General features: G+C 39.7%; 1 non-coding gene across 1 annotated transcript; it reads left to right on the plus strand.

The window, feature by feature from the left end:
- The first annotated feature begins 1,077 nt into the window (after nt 1-1,077).
- LOC112766587 (small nucleolar RNA R71) lies at nt 1,078-1,185 on the plus strand. The gene has a single exon (XR_003184437.1). It is a non-coding gene; the product is annotated as a small nucleolar RNA R71 (small nucleolar RNA).
- Nucleotides 1,186-9,740: the final 8,555 nt, after the last annotated feature.

A 9,740-nucleotide genomic window follows, 5' to 3' on the forward strand; every position in this document is an offset into this window, starting at 1 on the left:
GTTATCCAGTTCTTTGGTGAGCAAAGGAGATTCATCCTCCCAAGTCTCATTTCCAAACAACTTGTCATTTAGTTTCATGGTTGCTCCAAGGTATTTAGCAACTTGCTCTTCAGTGACATACTCATCCTCTTCAGAGGAAGAATACTCATCAGAGCTCATGAATGGCAGAAGTAAGTCCAATGGAATCTCTATGGTCTCATTTTGAGCCTCAGAATCCCATGGTTCCTCCTTGGGGAACTCATTGGAGGCCAGTGGACGTCCATTGAGGTCTTCCTCAGTGGCGTTCACTGCCTCTCCTTCCTCCCAAAATTCGGCCATGTTGATGGCTTTGCACTCTCCTTTTGGATTTTCTTCTGTATTGCTTGGGAGAGTACTAGGAGGGAGTTCAGTAATTTTCTTGCTCAGCTGACCCACTTGTCCCTCCAAATTTCTAATGGAGGACCTTGTTTCAGTCATGAAACTTTGAGTGGTTTTGATCAGATCAGAGACCATGGTTGCTAAGTCAGAGTTATTCTGCTTAGAACTCTCTGTCTGTTGCTGAGAAGATGATGGAAAAGGTTTGCTATTGCTAAACCTGTTTCTTCCACCATTATTATTGTTGAAACCTTGTTGAGGTCTCTGTTGATCCTTCCATGAAAAATTTGGATGATTTCTCCATGAAGGATTATAGGTGTTTCCATAGGGTTCTCCCATGTAATTCACCTCTTCCATTGAAGGGTTCTCAGGATCATAAGCTTCTTCCTCAGATGAAGCTTCCTTAGTACTGCTTGGTGCATTTTGCATTCCAGACAGACTTTGAGAAATCATATTGACTTGTTGGGTCAATATTTTGTTCTGAGCCAATATGGCATTCAGAGTATCAATCTCAAGAACTCCTTTCTTCTGACTAGTCCCATTGTTCATAGGATTTCTTTCAGAAGTGTACATGAATTGGTTATTTGCAACCATTTCAATCAGCTCTTGAGCTTTTGTAGGCGTCTTCTTCAGATGAAGAGATCCTCCAGCAGAGCTATCCAAAGACATTTTGGATAGTTCAGAGAGACCATCATAGAAAATACCTATGATGCTCCATTCAGAAAGCATATCAGAAGGACACTTTCTGATTAATTGTTTGTATCTTTCCCAAGCTTCATAGAGGGATTCTCCTTCCTTCTGTCTGAAGGTTTGGACTTCCACTCTAAGCTTACTCAATTTTTGAGGTGGAAAGAACTTTGCCAAGAAGGCATTGACTAGCTTTTCCCAAGAGTCCAGGCTTTCTTTAGGTTGTGAGTCCAACCATGTCCTAGCTCTGTCTCTTAGAGCAGAAGGGAATAGCATCAGCCTGTAGACCTCAGGGTCAACCCCATTAGTCTTGACTGTGTCACAGATTTGCAAGAACTCAGTTAAAAACTGATGAGGATCTTCCAATGGAAGTCCATGGAACTTGCAATTCTGTTGCATTAGAGAAACTAATTGAGGCTTAAGCTCAAAGTTGTTTGCTCCAATGGCAGGGATAGAGATGCTTCTCCCATAGAAGTCGGGAGTAGGTGCAATAAAGTCACCCAGCACCTTCCTTGCATTGTTGGCATTGTTGTTGTTTTCGGCTGCCATATGTTCTTCTTCTTTGAAGAATTCGTTTAGGTCCTTTACAGAGAGTTGTGCTTTGGCTTCTCTTAGCTTTCTCTTCAAGGTCCTTTCAGGTTCAGGATCAGCCTCAACAAGAATGCTTTTGTCTTTTCTCCTGCTCATAAGAAAGAGAAGGGAACAAGAAAATGTGGAATCCTCTATGTCACAGTATAGAGATTCCTTGAGGTGTCAGAGGAAAAGAAAAATGAAAGGCAGAAGTAGAAAATTCGAACTTTATCAAAGAAGATGGAGTTCGAATTTTGCATTAAGGGATAGTGTTAGTCCATAAATAGAAGGATGTGAGAAGAAGGGAAGTGATTTTCGAAAATTAAGTAAGAAATTTTGAAAACATTTTGAAAAACACTAAGAATTTTCGAAAATGAAAGTGGGAAAGAAATCAAGTGATTTTTGAAAAAGATTTTGAAATTAGAAATCAAAAAGATTTGATTGAAAGCTATTTTGAAAAAGATGTGGTTAAGAAGATATGATTAGTTTTAAAAAAGATGTGATTGAGGAGATATGATTTGAAAAACATTTTAAAAGGATTTGATTTTAAAGAAGATTTGATTTTGAAAATTAAAAACTTGGCTAACAAGAAAAGATATGATTCGAACATTAAACCTTTCTCAACAGAAAAGGCAACATACTTGAAATATTGAATCAAATCATTAATTGATAGCAAGTATCTTTGAAAATAGAAAGAAATCAATTTTGAAAACATATGATTGAAAAGATATGATTTGAAAAAGATTTGATTTTGAAAAACTTTGAAAACCTGAAAAAAGATTGCATTGAAAAACAGAATCTTCCCTCTTGTGCCATCCTGGCGTTAAACGCCCAACCAGGTATCCTGGCTGGCGTTTAAACGCCAATCTGTCCTTCTTCACTGGGCGTTTTGAACGCCCAGCTTTTTCTGTGTAATTCCTCTGCTGTATGTTCTGAATCTTCAATTCTCTGTATTATTGACTTGAGAAGACACAAATTAAAAATATTTTTGGATTTTTAATAATAAGGAAAAATCAAAATGCAACAAGAATCAAATAACAATGCATGCAAGACACCAAACTTAGCAGTTTGTATACTACTGACACTAATGAGAATGCATATGAGACACACAAAACACTCAAGTCAAGAGAATTCAAAGATCAAAGTAAGAAATCATCAAGAATTATTTGAAGATCCTTAAGACACATGAATGAATGCATGCAATTGACACCAAACTTAACATGAGACACTAGACTCAAACAAGAAATATTTTTGGATTTTATGACTTTGTAAATTTTTTTGTGCTTTTTTCGAAAATTAAGTGGAAAAAGAAAATAAAGGTATCAAAATTCTTAACGAGAATTCCAGGAATCATGCAATGTTTAGTCTAAGACTCCGGTCCAGGAATTAGACATGGCTTCACAGCCAGCCAAGCTTTCAAAGAAAGCTTTGGTCCAAAACACTAGACATGGCCAATGGCCAGCCAAGCCTTAGCAGATCACTGCTCCAAAAGCAAGATTGATAGAAATCAACAAGCTCTTGTGATGATTAGTTGAAACCTCGGTCCAATGAAATTAGACATGGCCTCTCAGCCAGCCAGACTTCAACAAATCATCATGAAACTCTAGAATTCATCTTCAAGAATTCCGAAAAAAAATACCTAATCTAAGCAACAAGATGAACCGTCAGTTGTCCAAACTCAACAATCCCCGGCAACGGCGCCAAAAACTTGGTGCGCGAAATTGTGATCACTACTTTTCACAACTCAAATAATCCCCGGTGATGAAACCAAAAACTTGGTGTTCAACACCATGGCATAAACACAACTTCGCACAACTAACCAGCAAGTGTACTGGGTCGTCCAAGTAATAAACCTTACGCGAGTAAGGGTCGATCCCACAGAGATTGTTGGTATGAAGCAAGCTATGGTCACCTTGTAAGTCTCAGTCAGGCAAACTCAAATGGGTATGGTGATAAACGCATAAAACATAAAGGTAAAGATAGAGATACTTATGTAATTCATTGGTAGGAACTTCAGATAAACGTATGAAGATGCCTTCCCTTCCGTCTCTCTGCTTTCCTACTGTCTTCATCCAATCCTTCTTCCTCCTTTCCATGGCAAGCTTAAGCAAGGGTTTCACCGTTGTCAGTGGCTACCTCCCATCCTCTCAGTGGAAATGTTCAACGCACCCTGTCACGGCACGGCTATCCATCTGTCGGTTCTCGATCAGGCCGGAATAGAATCCAGTGATTCTTTTGCGTCTGTCACTAACGCCCCGCCCTCAGGAGTTTGAAGCACGTCACAGTCATTCAATCATTGAATCCTACTCAGAATACCACAGACAAGGTTAGACCTTCCGGATTCTCTTGAATGCCGCCATCAGTTCTAGCCTATACCACGAAGACTCTGATCTCACGGAATGGCTGGCTCGTTTGTCAGGCGAGCACTCGGTTGTCAGGCGATCAACCATGCATCGTGTATCAGGAATCCAAGAGATATTCACCCAATCGAAAGTAGAACGGAGGTGGTTGTCAGTCACACGTTCATAGGTGAGAATGATGATGAGTGTCACGGATCATCACATTCATCAAGTTGAAGAACAAGTGATATCTTAGAACAAGAACAAGCGAATTGAATAGAAGAACAATAGTAATTGCATTAATACTCGAGGTACAGCAGAGCTCCACACCTTAATCTATGGTGTGTAGAAACTCCACCGTTGAAAATACATAAGAACCAGGTCTAGGCATGGCCGTGAGGCCAGCCCCCAAACGTGATCTAAGAACTAGATGTCCAAAGATTAAAATACAATAGTAAAAGGTCCTACTTATAGAGAACTAGTAGCCTAGGGTGTACAGAGATGAGTAAATGACATAAAAATCCACTTCCGGGCCCACTTGGTGTGTGCTTGGGCTGAGCATTGAAGCATTTTCGTGTAGAGACTCCTCTTGGAGTTAAACGCCAGCTTTAGTGCCAGTTTGGGCGTTTAACTCCCATTTTGGTGCCAGTTCCGGCGTTTAACGCTGGGAATTCTGAGGGTGACTTTGAACGCCGGTTTGGGCCATCAACTCTTGGGCAAAGTATGAACTATCATATATTGCTGGAAAGCCCAGGATGTCTACTTTCCAACGCCGTTGAGAGCGCGCCAATTGGGCTTCTGTAGCTCCAGAAAATCCACTTCGAGTGCAGGGAGGTCAGAATCCAACAGCATCTGCAGTCCTTTTTAGTCTCTGAATCAGATTTTTGCTCAGGTCCCTCAATTTCAGCCAGAAAATACCTGAAATCACAGAAAAACACACAAACTCATAGTAAAGTCCAGAAAAGTGAATTTTAACTAAAAACTAATAAAAATATACTAAAAACTAACTAGATCATACTAAAAACATACTAAAAACAATGCCAAAAAGCGTATAAATTATCCGCTCATCATGGACTAAAATTTGAATCCTTAATTAACATAAACTTTCCATCTAACTTAAGACAATCCATTTAATTAAAATACAAAATCTAACTTCCCATTAACTGTATTTTCTACATATTCATGCATCCTAAATTTGAGTACAGTACATATGTATTGATACCAGCACTTACTTTGGAGCATTTTGTCCCCTTTTATTAATTGCTCTTTTCTTTTTCTTTTTCACTTTTTTTTTTTCAATGCATATGATTAAAGTATTGAATGCAATAATATGTGCTCAACCATTATTTTGCACATTTTCACTAAAATATACAACACCCAATTATTCAAACCAAATATTTTCAAACCCAACTTCCCCACACTTAAATCTTGAGCACTTTTACTAGTCTAAGCTAACCAAGGATTCAAATTAAGGACATTATTGTTTTCCACTTAGAGCTAGTAATGAGCTAAAGTAAAGAACAAATGGGTATATTAGGCTCAAATTTGTTTGCAAAGGATAATGAAAGGGTAAGGCTATATGGGTATGTAAGCTTAGTGAAACAAAGGCCTCAATCATATCAGTGCATGCATACATCAAACAATGGAAATATAGAATTAAGCAAGACAAAGATCACAATTTTAGAGAGAAAAACACACACCAAAAATAAAATATTGGCTGATAAAATGCAACCAATCAAATAGGCTCAAAATCTCACTGGTTTTATGTGTTCGAGCTCTAAACTATGTTCCAAAATAATATTTCTTCAAACAAGTTTTTCAAAAAGTTTTATTCAAATTAGTGAAATACTATAAAAATTTCTTGAAAAGGAAAATATTACTTTAACCAAGTGGTAAAATATGCACAAAAAACAAACATGCAATCAAACATGCAAATGCAACAATGAAAAACAAAAATTGGTGTTGAGAAGGGACTAACTAACCCGTGGAGATCGGTATCGACCTCCCCACACTTAAAGGTTGCACCGTCCTCGGGGCATGCTGAGATGTACAGGTGGGCGGGTGTTATGGTTCCTCAGCTGTTGCGCGTTGTAGAAGCTTTCTCTTTACCCGTTCTGGTGGCCAGCCTGAAAAAGGGAGAAGAGAAAGGGACATGAAGTCAAAGGGATAGAGCAAAGAGGAGGGCGGTACGAGTGATAATCATGCCAAGTAAAAAAAATAGTGAATGAAAGACATGGTCGCGATTCCATGTGATCAGTTCATCAATGGAAATATAGCAAGGCATGGGGATTATTGGATGCAAGATGTTTATTAGCATGCCGGCAAGGGCATGAGTATCATAGATCAAGCATCAAAAGCCTAGATGTATTATTAGTCGTGAGAAACTAACAATAACGTTTGTATTGACAATTATATTTAATTAATAAAATAGTAAAGGGAATTTGTGAAAAGCAAGCATTGAATAGTAGAATAGAATAATGTAGAAAAGTGCATGATGCCATACGGACTTTTTCACAAACATAAAGCATGCATATTAAATAAGGTATGAAAAGTATTAAATTGAACATGCAAGCACCCTTTAAAAAAATGATATATAATTGTCAAATAATTTCTTAACAATCCACAAGCAAAATAATGACCCAAATAAATTTCTAACACCAATTAAAAGAAAAAAAAAAGAAAGAAAAAGAAAAGAAGGAAGAAAGAAATAAGAAGGGAAAGAAAATATTAGATTTGGGGAAGAAAATATGAGATATCTTGGCTTATTTGGATAAGCTGTGCGGCGCAGGCGACGCGTTCGCGCGATTGGCGCTATTGTCAAGTGACGCGGCCGCGTGGAGCACGCAGTCGCATGAGTGAATTCGTGCTACTAGCGCAAGGGCAGCCGCGCGCTCACGCAACTTTCTGTTTGAATGCATTTTGCCAAAAATCTGGGTGACGCGGTCGCGTGGTTGACGCGATCGCGTGAATGACCAATTTAAAAAATGATGCGGACGCGTGGGGCATGCATTCGCGTGGGAAGGCTTGGGCTTCTAGCACGAGTCCAGCCCAATTGCAGCTCAACTTTCGGCCATACACCCTTTTTACGTCGATTTACAGGGCCACGCGGTCACGTGGGTGACGCGGACACGTGGGAGGCTTATTTTTCATAGGACGTGGACGCGTCAGTGACGCGGTCGCGTGGGTAAACTGTGCCAAGGGCATGCCTCTAGCCACGCTTTCGCGTGACTCTCTGTTCAACTTTCTTTTCTTCATAACGCACTAATGACGCGGATGCGTCAGCGATGCTACCGCGTCGCGTGCGTTTTTTTTATGCAGTATGCAGAATGCAAAATGATATGAATGTTATGAGTAATTCCAGGTTCAATGAAGAATAAAATTAAACTTGAAAACAAATAAAACTAAATAAAAATGAAAAAGGAACGATCATACCATGGTGGGTTGTCTCCCACCTAGCACTTTTAGTTAAAGTCCTTAAGTTGGACAATTGAGGAGCTTCCTGTTATGGCAGCTTGTGCTTGAACTCATCCAGAAATCTCCACCAATGTTTGGAGTTCCAGTAGCCTCCGGGGTCCCAAACTAGGCACAGAAAGCCTTCAAGTAAGTTAAAGCAAGTGACAAGGCCCTAAGAGTGTTGATTTCTAGATTGAATTTCGGGGTCCCAAATCTTGCTTTTGCACCCGTCTTCTTGTTGAGCAATATTATTCCAGCCGGGTGGCAAACAGTCTGAATTCTCACTGAAGCAGCCAGATAACTTCCTAGACCCATTTAGTTGAGCTCTATACCAACCTTTGCGTTTAAATGTTGAGCACACAACCATGTGAAACCTTGCAGGATAAATTTTATCACTAACCATCTTCTTCTTACTCTTAATGCCACAGAGAGCTCTAAGTTGACCAACCGTCTCCAGTAGCCCATATTCAAGTGGAATTAGAAAGCTAAGGGATATGAATTTTAGCCACTTGAATGTTGTGAAGGATGATGACAACTTAGGGGGAGGTGTTTCTAATGAACGTGCAAGCTCCACTCCCTTGTGCTCTTCTTCAACATCTTCCACCTTTTTGTAATCTTCAATATCAACCTCTTCCTTTTGGTGAATTTCTTCCAATTTAATCTCTTCTTCATTGTTCACCAAGGGCATGGGATGTTGTGTTTCATCTTCTTTAAACTCCATATCAAGTCCAATGGGAGAGGATTCAAATGTAGATAAGAATTCATTAATGATTGAATCCATCTCTTGATCATCTCCTTCAAAGTCTTCAACTATGATATGCTTTAGAGGTTGTACACCCTCCTCAACATCAGCTTCAAACATCTTTGAAGGATGCTCTATAACTTGACTTTCCCATGGAGGTTTAGCATCTCCTAAGTCTTCAACCACTGCCTCCTCTTCTACTTCAATAATTTCGGCTTCCTCCACTTGTTCCAATATCAAATCGTGCTGCTCACTATCCACCGGAGTGCCCAATTTCTCCTTCCTGCTACATTCTTCAGTAGATTTCCCACATGAAACCATGGGGGTTCTTTGAATGTCCGAACGTCGGAAAGGTAATCGATTTCTTTCTTGATCCAGGTATTTAAGTATGCAATCGTATTCATCCTCGATGATTTTCTTTTCAACTATTTCTTCACCTTCAAGCACAAAATCCTCCTTGTTGTCTTCTTTCACTATTTCTTCAACCGCGCTGTCAACTTCAAGGGTGTCTACTACCTTCACCTTTAGTGCCTCCTCTAGCTCCTTATGAAGTATGGATTCGCGAAGATGATCCCTTCTCTCTCGTTCCATGTCAATAGTATCAGTGGGATCATATTGCTCTTGGATTGATAGATGTTAGTGCTCTTCCACGGATAGTGGTGATGGGATGTGTGGATCATTATGTGGTTGAGATGGAAATACAGTGGAGCTTGAGGGTTGAATATTGGGTGTAGAGGGTTGGCCCAAGCGGAATATAAGTGCTTGAAGAGTTGAGGCGAGACTAGTGATAGAAGCAAGTTTGCTTTCCATGGAGGTTTGGGGTGGATAGGAGGGTTCATTTGTTGGGAGAGAAGGTTCATAACACGAAAGTGGTTCCTCTTGATAAGGATATGGAGATGGTGTATATTGAGGTGGTGGTTCTGGGTATGGTTCATATGGTGGTTGGTGTGGTGAATAGGGATTGGGGTCATATGGAGGTGAATGGTGGAAAGGGGCTTGTGAGTTTGGTGGTTCAAAGTTATGTTGTGAGGATGGTCTCTGAGCATACGGTGGGGCTTGTTGGTAGCTACTAGGCGGTCCACCATATCTATCAGCTTGGTATGCATTGTAGGATGGTCTTTGTCTGTGATATCTAGGAGGGTGTTGTTGCCTAAAGGGTTGACCAGATCCTCTTGGCTCCGTCCATCTTTGATTGCTTAGACCTTGATGCATAGTCCTGTTATAGCTTTCATTCCTTGCAACAAAATTAGAACCAAACTCAAAGCGAGAAGGGTGAGAATTCATAATAGCTATCAGAAATAATAGGGAAGAGAGAGAAAACAAGTAAACAAGTAAAAGAAAAATATTTTTTTTTGAAAAAAAATATTTACAATAACCAATAATAAGGCATACGTCTGCAATTCCCCGGCAATGGCGCTATTTTGACGTTAGGATTTTTGCTAGTAAAGAATTTTATAAAGTCGCGTTGTAGATATAGTTTCTAAACCAACAAAAATTCCTTCGTGCAAACATTTTGGTTGTCACAAGTAACAAACCCCTAAATAAATTGATAACCGAGTATTTAAACCTTGGGTCGTCTTCTCAAGGAATTGCAG

This window comes from Arachis hypogaea, chromosome 2, assembly GCF_003086295.3.
Source record: "Arachis hypogaea cultivar Tifrunner chromosome 2, arahy.Tifrunner.gnm2.J5K5, whole genome shotgun sequence".
NCBI classification, from domain to species: domain Eukaryota; kingdom Viridiplantae; phylum Streptophyta; class Magnoliopsida; order Fabales; family Fabaceae; genus Arachis; species Arachis hypogaea.